This window comes from Charadrius vociferus, unplaced genomic scaffold (genome assembly GCF_000708025.1).
Source record: "Charadrius vociferus isolate BGI_N301 unplaced genomic scaffold, ASM70802v2 scaffold174, whole genome shotgun sequence".
Lineage (NCBI taxonomy): Eukaryota > Metazoa > Chordata > Aves > Charadriiformes > Charadriidae > Charadrius > Charadrius vociferus.
This window is the reverse complement of record NW_009648441.1, coordinates 2,865,647-2,876,760: the sequence shown is the minus strand read 5'-3', so window position 1 is coordinate 2,876,760 and position 11,114 is coordinate 2,865,647. Positions and strand designations below refer to the sequence as shown.

The 11,114-nt window shown below is 40.8% G+C and overlaps 1 protein-coding gene across 1 annotated transcript in view; it reads left to right on the top strand.

Moving 5' to 3' along the window:
* The first annotated feature begins 881 nt into the window (after positions 1-881).
* FHOD3 (formin homology 2 domain containing 3) overlaps positions 882-11,114 on the top strand; it is a 363,610-nt gene continuing 353,377 nt past the window's right edge. The window contains exon 1 of the mRNA XM_009885444.1: positions 882-982. The gene's annotated coding sequence lies outside the window, so the exon portion shown is untranslated. The remainder of the gene's footprint in view (positions 983-11,114) is intronic.

The following is an 11,114-nucleotide window of genomic DNA, read 5'->3' as shown; positions in this document are numbered from 1 at the left end:
ACCACTGTCGTCACGGTTGCCTTTTGGTAGATAGAGGCATGCAAAGGACCTGCCAGTTAGTTTTTCCAAATCCAGAGGAATGAAACATCTTCTGTTTGGCAGGCTAGTCTGAGACTGGCTATCAGACTGGATTTTATACGTGGTAGTACAACACATCTGGGGCTTACAGTATTTGTGAACTTGGAACAGGTTACAAACGGACCCCCAGTGTGATGTTGACACATGAAGGTCGGCAGCAGCCTGTCCAGCTGGGCTTAGCGATGGCAGTTCCCTGCTTCTGGGCTGGGTTCTCCAGGCTGTCCAAGGCGGATGGTTGCTTACTCCCTAGTGAGGAGGTAGAACACCAGAAAATCTGGGTCTTGGTTGAGTGCACTTCCCCTTGCTGCAGGACCCCGACTCTTGGCTGCCACACCTTGCACTGTCCCTTGGCTGTATCCTTCCTCACAGCGGACATTCAGTAGCTCACAAAACAGCTGTTTCTTCCTTTCACCTCTATCCAGAATCCCAGAAACTCTACTTAAATGTGCTGTAAGAACATGGAACAGTCATTCATATCCTAGGTATATGTTTCAATTAACTTCTTTTTTCTTACAGGATTCTAAAGGCACTGTGATAAAATTCTGTGATCTCCTTCTATATGTTCAAATAAATAAATTTCCTCGGTTTTGTTAGTTGTGTTGATATTTTTGTGACCAAGCATGGTCTACTGAATATGGGCTTGGGGTTGCATAAATTGCTGAACAGCACCCATTTTCTTATCCAATCCCTACACACAGTTTGTTTTCGGGAGATCTTGTCTGGGGACCTGGAAAATGGGAAGGCGATATTAGTAGTCATTCTCCCTGTAATCTAATGATCTGAATTTTGTTCTACAGCTTGATGACTGCACCCTGCAATTGTCTCACAACGGTACCTATCTGGATCTAGAATCCACCCTAGCAGAACAAAGAGATGAATTGGAAGGCTTCCAGGAGGATGCTGGGTAAGTAAATGTTTACTAAATTTAGATAAATAAGCATATTTGTCCAAAGTCATTGATGTTTTGGGAGTGTGTGTGGTTAACTTGGTATGTTCAGGTCAGCATAGGAACAGAAAAGATAAAATTCTTTCCTTTGTAAGCACATATGTCTCCTCCTTTCTGTGATAAAGAATTTTATGACTTTTCTATCTACATTCACTCTTACAGTTTCTCTAAAAGCAGATGGCACTGTAAGAAATCTATCAAGCTGGATTTCTTGTCTAGTACATTTCTATAGTTCTTTGGAACTTGATAAATGAGGGTGGTTGGTTCTGAGAACTCCGAGATCTTACACGATAATAGTTGCTGTAGAAGATTATATTGGGGTGGTACTCCTGAAGTTTTAAACTCAGTTTCTTTGTGTCTTGAGACTTAAGTACTCCTTTTTCTCGAAGAAAAGACCTGTATTGATTGAGGTGGTTTTTTTCGTGTTTCTTTGTTTGTTTGGGGTTTTTTTTTTTTAACTCCTGGAATTCATTTAGCCAGTCCAGGAGGTGTGTGTAGTGGTGGTGTTTTTCAAATAGTGTCCTCTCTTTTTTTTCTTTTTTTTTTTTTATTATTCCTGCACACATGGATTGATACGACACAGCTTTCCATAAACCATCTCTGAGAACTGAAAGTGAAAACAAAAGTTAGCATCAATGTGTGTCTGTGTGAATGCATGTATAAAATTTGCTTTTAAGAAGAATTTTTTTCAGGGCATTTTAGGTGATTGTCTTGTTCAAGATCTAAAAGGAATAGGCAGTCTAGAGCTATTTTTGCCTTGCTGGTTGCTATATTGGACTGGATAGTTGTAATTAATTTTATGGGTGCGTTTTGGCGTAGACTTCATGCATGTGAGTAATGTAGCTGTGCCAGAAGGAAATTAACTACATTCTGAATTGGTCAGGGCTTGTTAACATTAAGAGTTGCAGCCCTTTTGCTTATACTGGTTTCTCTACTTTTTGTGTTAGCTGTCTTGTCTTTGTTTGATTATTTCTTACGAATTTAAACTGTGCTTCTGAAGATTATTTTATTTGGAGAAGAACTGTAAATAATATGTTATAGATATTCATGTGCATGCATTTGTGTATGTCGTCTTCATATGTTACCAGTTTTTGGTCATGTTTTTGTAACTATTGGAGGATAAAGAAACTCTTCTGTTAGAAGTTGTTAGTTAAAGTTAAATTAGTTAGAAGTTCTCCAATACACAGACTAGCCAATACAGCTGAACTGAACCTCCCTTCCTATGCAATAGGAGTGTTGAGTATAGAAGTTGATCTAGTCTTCAGTTTTATGCAGAAGTGATAAAAATTGCTGCAAAGAACAGCAAGTTCTTATATCCAATGAACTTTATAATTAGTTGAAAGTAAGATGAAGGAAAAACTTTCTCTTTTGATAGTTTTTTGTAGTACTATGCATGAGTTGTTAATGCATGCTTTCTTTTCCATTGATGTCTCCGTGATAATTCTAGTAATTTTAACTTCATTGCCTTTGAGACCCCACAATGGCATTCCTGAGCAATTTGGCAAGCCAGAGACTGGTTGGTGCTTTTCTTGCTAGGCTTTACACTGGAAATGGCAAGCTACCTTCCACCTTGCTTTAATTTCTGCTTCCTTTGGGGACATAAAATCAATTATATGAATTGTTCCTGAATTCCTGGTTCTAATTTTCTCTGTGATGGTGGCATCCTACAAAAAATACCAAAACATGTGGAACTAACTGTGCTGCTTGGAATTGCATGTCTACAGTGGTGTTTTGAGCTCAAAAATCAGGTTATGTTTTTGTGTACTTTGCATGTGTGTGCAGGCCTCCTCTTAATTGTGTAACCTATTGTCAGTTGAGTAATTGCTTCTTCCAATGGCTTGTCCTGCCAGGAAATGTCAAGTCTGCTGGGAGGTCCTTCATTCCTCTGCAAAAATGGATAGGGAGGTATGAAACTGGGTGTATTAAGGTGCATCACAAATGCTTAGGCTACAAATTATTATCGTACTTACACTTTGAAATGGGTTTTGTGACATGAAAGAGATCAACTTCGCTGTCTTCTGGTGTCATGTGTGTAGCCCTCACCTTCACTGGTCTTTGCCATGCTCTCTGAAATTGTCCCTTTGGTAATTGTGGGTCAGTAGGAAGTGCCATGTTTTTATGTTTCAGCTGCCTGCCTTAGGTGCAACACCAGGGCTGGCTCTCGGGTGCTGCCACTGTCGCTGTTGCGACCCATCTTTCTTTGTCTTCCCACTGCAGTCCCTCTTCAGAACATGCTTTCTTACCTTTATGATAAATTATGCAGGCAGTAGTAGTTGCAAAAGGCTGAAGTGGTGAGAATGGAGGGAAGAATGGGGGGATGTGTTGGGGAGTAAATCGGCGAGTAAACCACAGATGAGCACAAAAAGACGCATGTGCCCTGCTGCAGAGGGGAGAGGGGATGATTGCCTGAGGGGATGCTCCCCCTTAGCAGCTCTTCTGAGGTGCCCGTAGGTACAAGGGGTATACTTCCCTTGGATAATCCTGGTTTGTGATTAACCTGCAGTGCTCCCTAAGGACACGGGTGCTGTGCTTTAACTCGATTGTTGTGAGGTTGAGGGTTTTTGGTTCCATCTCCTGTACATGCACCCCTCCAGTAACTTGCAGGTCGGAGCCCTAAAATCCTAGCATTTCGCTCTGCTGCAGTGGGATGCAGCTCAGTCAAGTACAAAACCTTGCATGTAGGAGTAATTGGCTAGAGGACAAGCAGGTACTGGTCAGGCAGAAAATGAAGAAAGGGGAACACCTGACTTGTCAGCAGCTTGGCAGGAAAGGATCTGATGTTTTTGGGAATGGTGAGCTAAAAGCAATTCGGTGACTAGGGTGCTGTGAAAAAGGTAAGGGGCATTCTAGGGTATAAAGCAGGAATTTAGCCAGTGAAATGCAATGAACTTGGTATCTTCAGTACTAGTGAGGCTTCTGCTGGATTTCTACATCCCATTTTTGTCCACATTTGAAGAGAGAATAGGAGGATGATAAACAAGAACAACCAGAACTTTAGGAACCTGTCAAACCTGTATGTTTGGTAATATCATCACTTCAGAGAAAATGTACCTTGTGTGTTGTTATCCAGAAAAAAGGAATATTTTGGACATAGGGTAGCAAATGCAGTCAGGAATGTGTCCCCCCATCCCAGGTTTCTACCAAACTAAACTCTGTCTTTGGGCCTTGCAGCTCTGATCTTCTGCCCCTGCAGAGACCAAGGCACTGAGCTGCAGTGCTCCTGCGCGGGAGCTGCTGGCTGTGGACATTGAGGGCTTAGCAGCCTGCTGTCTGGGAGGGACTGGCCGCAGAAACCACTTAGTCTCTCTCTTTCTCTCTGGGTCATTTCAAGGTCCTGCTCTTAATCTTCAAAGCTTTTAATTTTCTGAGATTAGGCTACCTCAGGACCTGCCTCTCTGCCATGCCCAGGCTGCTGTGCTTATCAGGGTCACTGGAGCTTGCTGAACTCTGAATGAAGGATTTAGTAGTGGGATATTCATGGCATTTTTAAAATTTCAGATCCTAAACTGTGGAAACTCCTATTAAGAGTGACTGGAATGTCCTGCAATCTGGCTGTTTTCAGCATCTTTTTGCCAAATGTTCCTGTTTGCCCAGGCAAAACTGTGAAGATTTTTTTTTTTTTCTCTCTAAACATACTGCTGAAAGGAGACATAAATAAATAAAACATGCAGGAAACACAACCTTACAAATTTTTAGTGGTGCGAGGGGCTGCAGATATCTGTTTTCTCTTGGAAGGATTGGATGAGCGCAGTGAAAAATTAGGAAGTTTTTTCTTCAAGAGGAAAGCGGGCGATGGTAGCAGTTAGGCTGGCAGTTTATGATGTGTAAGTAACAGGCATGAGAAACATGCACTTACACACAGTTTCAAATGAGTCCTCTTCCGTTACTGAATATAATGAAAAGAGGGTTTTGGTAGTTGCTACCCACTCCAGCAGAATCTAAACTTCTGTTTAGGGCAGGAGAAAACCCAACACGTATGTCATCTTGGCCTGTAGGGCTAACTGAGCAAAACGTGGACAGGGTTGCTGTCCTGTGTCTACAACTCTCTGCTGCCATTTGCACCTTCGGGGATAGCTGTCGGATTCAGGAGAATTGGATGGTTTCTATATGTTAGGGGTTTTTTGGGGGGACAGTCAGGATGAACAGCTGGCCAAGCAATGATGCTGGCCCTGCGGAAAGCGTCACGACCAGGAAAAGGGGCAATAAGAGCACACAGGAAAGCTGCTTTTCTTTTCAAGTCTGGTATTTATTCATGATTTGTTTGCTTGTTGGTTTTGTGGTGTTTTGGTTATTCCCAACACAAGTTACTTTATGGATGCTTAATTGTGTGAGGAGGTAATGTGGAGGTAGTTCAGGTGGTTTGGCTGTTTTATTAAGGTGCTTGTGACAAGTAATGCTCTTTTCCTTTGTTTACTTGTGATTTTATATAGTGAGCAAGAATTGCCAAGAAGTTTATATGTTTAAATTATCATATTATTGCCCAATTTCTTTTTATGGGCACATCTTAACAGGCCCTATAATGGTAGACCACAAGGTAACACAGTCTTAAACTATGGAACACAGAAGCTTCTTCAGACAGCACGCTGTGATCAATGGAGATTTCCTCAGGGAATACATTTTTCAAGACATCTGTTCAGCAGATAGATTGTTTTAAAGTACTTCTGACAAATCACTTCAGCGCTGATGTGTTTGCATTCCTTCTAGACACTCTCTCCCAAGCCGTTTTTGCTGGGTGAGTCCCGTTTAAGTTGGAGGCCAGACGTTTCCCATCTTGATGCTGCTTTCTGAGCTTGATTCACAGTCTGTTGAGGGCAATGGAGCCTGGCATGGATCTTTAATAGTATTTTCCTGCTTTTTTTTTTTCCCCTACTGTATTTTTTTGCTGTTTTTTTTTTTTTTTTCCTACTGTATTTTTTTGCCAGCTTAGACTTTGTGATTAGCACAATTGTGAGAATGAAAACTTTTTGTCACTTTTTTACATGAGGAAGTTGGGGATGCATTTTAAAGGTTAACTTTTTTGTCTACTAAAAATGATGTGGCTCATTTCTTGAAGCAGTAGTGCAAACTAGCAGATCCTGTGCTGATTTAGTATTAGTTTGGGGAGAGTGTATTTGTATTAGTTTGCTGTTGGAACAGGCTCTCAACTTAGGACAGCTTTCTCTCTGTTTTGTCTTGATGTCGTTTCTGTGATGTTTCTCAGTTCAAACAGCAAGAAAAGTAAGGGAAGTGCCTGTGGGGGATTGTCATAGTGTTGCTGTAAACAGCAGAGACTGTGACTGCTCATTGCAATGATTTACTTGTGTTTAGGAAAAGGTGTTAGTTCATCTGAATATTTTGATTTCTGTGATATTTAGTTATTGCTCTGACCAAATGCTGAATCTGAAAAATGTATTGTATGATCTCAATAAAAACATGCAACAAAGCAAAAAAAAAAAAAAAACCACAACCAAAAACCCCAAACTCAACTGAACCCCAAAAACATGAAACCAAAACACCTCAACAAAACCCAAACAAAGAAATGAAAAATCCTAGTCAAGACAAGCTTCTTTCTATCAAGAAGATCAAATTAGTTTAGGAAGCTGGTGCATGCTTAGACCAGGTGGGGTGTGGAATTTTTTCTTTTTTCTGTTTTGCTTAAGGTGATCTTTGTGTGTCGTGTATCATCATCTGTACTTACCCAGGTGCAAGGACCAGAAAGACTCAGAACTGTAGAGGAACATGACATTGCATGGGGCTGAGCCACAGAGAGACTCAAATGATGCTGCTTTTGATCTCAGCTCTCTTAGACCTTGAGTAGCCTGATGTGTGCAAGGATTTCCCTAAGTGGAACCCTCCTGCTGTTTCTAATGCTCTTTGGTTAGAGTCTAGATGTATTCAGGCTGTCATATAGCTGAGAGGGAGGTTATGGTAAATTTTGGAAGGTATGAGACTTTCTACAGGGCAGCAGCATTCCAGTCTATAATGTATCAGATTCAGATGTTGAACCACGTTTTGAAGTGAATGATTAGCTAAAACTTTACTGTTGCAAAATAAATGACCATAAAGATTAAGTTTTCACATTACTAATGAAATTAATTGTTTTTCTGGATGGCTAAGTTGGTGCTTTTTTAATTCCTTCCCTCCCAAAGTTTGAGGATACTAGCTATTACTATCCATGTTTTCAAAACTTTATGCAGCTTTTTAACTTTTTAATTTTATAATCCTAATAAAATGTCTTTGTTTCCAAAAGAAAAAAACATTAGATAGAATGTTGAAATTAATCTTTAGGCGGAACTGTAGAAATTAATTTTCGTAGTTATCTTGTGATATACCTTGACAGCAAATTGAAATAAAATAACATGTCCCATACACTTTCTCTGCTTCAGAACAATAGACGAGGCATCTCTGAGCATTCATTCTTCCAAAGCATGTACTCAGAACAATTAAGCAAATGTGCATGTATTTCATAGAGCCTGACAAATGACATGTGACTTTGAAGGACATGCCCTTGAAGTAGGATGGAGGCAATTAACACTTGAATGTTCCACCACACAAATTATTGACCAGTTATGGGAGAAGGCTTTCTTGTCAGTGGATCTTCTTGACAAGATATCTTGTGAAGATGATGGTTGTCAAATTAAGCTTTTTCTACTAGTAGTAAAATACAAATACTTTTGTAGCTAAAGAATGAAGGCTGTTGTATTAATGTAAAATGTATTTAGAAAATAAGCCTCTGAATAAATAATAGCAAACTTGAATAAATTTTACTGCGGACTAAGGCTTGTTTTCTCATGTACTCTCAGCTTTAAAGCTTGCTTGATGATGTGGAAGTAAATATCTTCTGTGTCTGTCTAGGTCAGAGACTACAAGCTTCTTTGCTTACACCAGAAGACACAAAATGCAAGAACATGTGGTCCCCTAATTTGGTGGGCTGGCTGGGAGGGAGCTGGAGGGCAGCAATAAGCATAGAAATTACAGCGATCACAAGTATCCTGTGGTCTGCAGTTGAAGCCTAGGCACATCTAACAGGGGTGCAGTCAGTGCATCTTACAAATTCATTCCTGTCAAGACGGACAACCCGCTGGCAAGTGGCTTAGAAGAGAAATTATGAGGGACTGCGTAGCCTTACTTTCAGTGGTGTGCTGGTACGACCTTCAAAGAGAAAGAGTTAGGTTTGCTCTGCTTGCAGCACTCCCAGTCTTCTGAGCTGTGCCACACTCCTTCCAGCTGAGAGGGAATCAACATCCACATTGGCGCCTTCCCCAGCTTGGAAGAGAAGGCAGGTCATTGCTCCATGGGCTCTTCCCCCTTTGCGCAGTTTTGGGAGCACAGGAGCCGGAGCCTGGGATCAGCAGACCTGACTGGGGCAGGTCATGGGCAGCTCTTGGAGTTGATGCTTGTGAAATGCCAAGGGACCCAGTCATCTTACTCTATGTGTCTAGGAGTAGCGTCAAAAGCTCATGCAGGCTTTTTGGGTGAGGGACAGCATTTCAAATCCCAAGCACTAAAACGTTCTGCGCTCTGGTTTTGTCCTGTGGGGTGTTTTTGTGGGTGTTTTTTTGGTGAGGGCGTTTTTCTGTTGGGTGGATTTTGTCTTGGGGTTTTTTTGGTTTTTTTTTGAGAGAGAGCTTTGACTCATGATTTTATAGCTTGTGGTTGTCAATACTGCAACAGCTGTGTCTCCTCCTCCCCCACTTTGCCCCAGCGTTTACTCACCGCGCTCTGTTGTCGAGGGAAAAATCTACATCTGTACCAAGGTATCTACGGAAATGTTTGAAGTTTCGCTATTTTTGAATTTTAATGATTACCACTGGTGAATGCAATAGGAGTGCTTTTCTTCAAAAATTATTTCCATTGCAAAATGTATTGCAAAAATACTGTTGTGCTTAGCTCTCTCCCAGCCCATTACATACCACATACAGTGCCAAACCAAAAAGCGTGTGAATAATTCTTATAGTTTTTCCTAGGACAATCTTTTTTTAAGATAGTCTAATTTGGCGTTCAGGTTTACATGTGAAAATAGCTGAGCAGTCTAATATTTTGGGGTGGAAACTTAAATAAAAGCAGCTTATAGAAACAGCTGATGCCAGATGTTTTATTTAAAAGCATTTAATTTTATTAACATTGAAGCCCCTTAATAGCTGTGTTTGCACTCTGCCCTCCTCGTCGATGATGAGGTTATAAGCTAAGTGAGCAGCTCTCGAGGCTTGGAAATGTGTTTGTCTTCAGTTTGCGAGGAGGAAATCCCTTCCTCTCTCCATAAACAGATCATCTGCAGGGCTTCAGGTAGGGCTGCCAGAAAGCACTGTAGGAACTCAACTCTTGTTGCAAGTAAAACCATCGATTTTGAAGATCTAAACCTTGAACACCACCACCACTGGGTGCACCCACCGTCTGCCCACGCAGCTTGCAAATGGATGTAGAATTGCAGCGTAATTGCCCGGAGTGTGCAGACAGCGGAGTGACTTTGTGCTGGGTAATTAGTAAAAGCTGTGAATTTGCTATGCTTCATATTCCACAGCAACTATTCATGTATGTGCTCCTTCCCTGTGGTAAATGCAAAGTAGATTCGCGTAGGCAAGCTCACACTCTGTTTATCCTGTGAGAATTCATCTGTTTGTGCACTTGGTGTGTGGTGTGTGTTTGTTTTGCCCCTGACTAAACGAAGGTAGTAGTCTGCTTCTGATAAAAACAAGTGTCTCCAGTTTAACCTCCAGTGGCAAACTAATGGTAGGGTTTTTTCCCCTGAGGGTATTAGAGAATGATTTCTCGTAGAGGGAAGAGTTTATGAAAAGTTCTTAGAGCTACTTTTTCCAAACTATTTAAGTCCTCTTTTTTTTTATTATTTTAACCATGAAAAAAAATTAGCTCTTTTTTGGTACTATGAGTTAGGATTTTTGTGAGAAAGAAGTGATTGTGCAGGTGCCCTTTGTTTCTGCTCTGTGACTGTGGAATTTTCCTAATGAAATTGGTCTGGCACTTTGTTCTCCTGGAACCAAAAATGTGGGTCCCATGATGTGGCTGGGAACACCTGAGGAACCCTTAGTCTGAAAAAGTGACTTAAACTGGGGGACACTAATTTATTTTACTTTCCTCTTTGTCCTGTAGGTTCACAATACTGATATTTTTCAAAGTATTTGTTGATCTAAGTACAATGAGATGTGAAATTAAAATCCAAATGTAACGTGAACTTCAGAGTGCAGGTCATAGCAAAACCACATGACCAGAATGTACCCAGTGTAAAGATGCCCGGGAAGGATGTGCAGGCAGAGTTTGAGAGCTACTGATAGCAGTGGGAAATACATAACCTAAGAGTTGGAAAGCATTGATCAAGTGATATGTCATCTCTTCAGAAGAATACGATGTAAGGTTGACAGCAAGTGAGGAAACAAGCCTTCATTTTTTTGTTTTACCCAGAAGCAACATTAGTGTTAAAGTAACACTTCTAATGCAAATCTCTTCACCATTTTCCAACTCAATTGTTTTTGTTTTCTTAATGCAAAAATATAAGGTGGAGATTTAACTGATCATTCGATCAGTGTTTCACAAAATGACAGGATAAACTGCCTGCTGAGATCAACTATATATGGGTTGAGCTTTTGGGGTGGGAAGGGACACAGCTTGGTTCATGAATAAGGACAGCCCTTGAAACATGGTCTTTCAAAAACAGTCCTCAAATATTTCAGGGGCTGTTAGAAGGTTATTGTTTTAATGTGTAGAAATTGAGCCATTACCAACTGAGAAATAACCAGCATGATGATTCAGAAAGTAGGGGAAAGGGGCGGGGAGGGGGGGTTCTCATTTTCCAGCTTCTGAGGTTTGCTTGCACAGAAACTGCTAAAAAGGACAAAACGCAACAAATGTTCCCTCATTTTAACTTGCTGCATTTTACAGTGTGTGAAAGTGATTCATTGTTTTTTGGCAAAAATCATTGGCTTGTGGTGAGGTACACAGAAGACTCCACCCAGACCTTTACCAACATATACTCAGAATACATTAGTAATAAATAATTAGGCACTATTAATGTGGCTTATAACGCATACTTGCTGAATCCCATCAATATTTCATTCGACTCTTTTGAGTTTCTCATTTTCTTCCCCCTTCTATGCTA